Genomic DNA, 550 nt, shown 5'->3' with positions numbered 1-550 from the left:
TTATTCAAAGCTACATTTATAAACAACTGTATTTTTTTAAGTATGTTTTTAATACATAGTTCAGCATATTTAAATATGGTTAGTGGCTATAACAATATAATAGGAACGATATAATCGTATATTGATGTATGATGCGCATATTACAAAGCACACAGCCGTTCATAATTTATTTAATAAATTATTTAGAAATATCAATACATATTTATATAACTATACAAACAAATAAATAATGATTAATACTGGATAATATATATTGGATACATGTTTATATGTATGTATGCACATACATATACGTATATATATGTTTTTCAGCCGACGAGTTCTAGCTTCAAAGTGATTCAGCAGCTGAGATTGAGTCCAAAATCCAATGCGAGATTCATCCGTGCTGCAGTGAATCCGTCTCTCTTTAAAGATATCTCAAACTTCTTCCTCACATCGTGCCTTTAGGAAACCTTCAAAACAAAAACGGAAGATTTGGGATGTATCTTACTTTTGACAGAGTGAAAGAATTACATATAAATAATAGTCTTTACCACCTGTGTAAACTTTG

This window comes from Poecilia formosa, unplaced genomic scaffold (genome assembly GCF_000485575.1).
Source record: "Poecilia formosa unplaced genomic scaffold, Poecilia_formosa-5.1.2 Scaffold197, whole genome shotgun sequence".
NCBI lineage: Eukaryota > Metazoa > Chordata > Actinopteri > Cyprinodontiformes > Poeciliidae > Poecilia > Poecilia formosa.
This window is presented reverse-complemented; position numbering follows the sequence as displayed.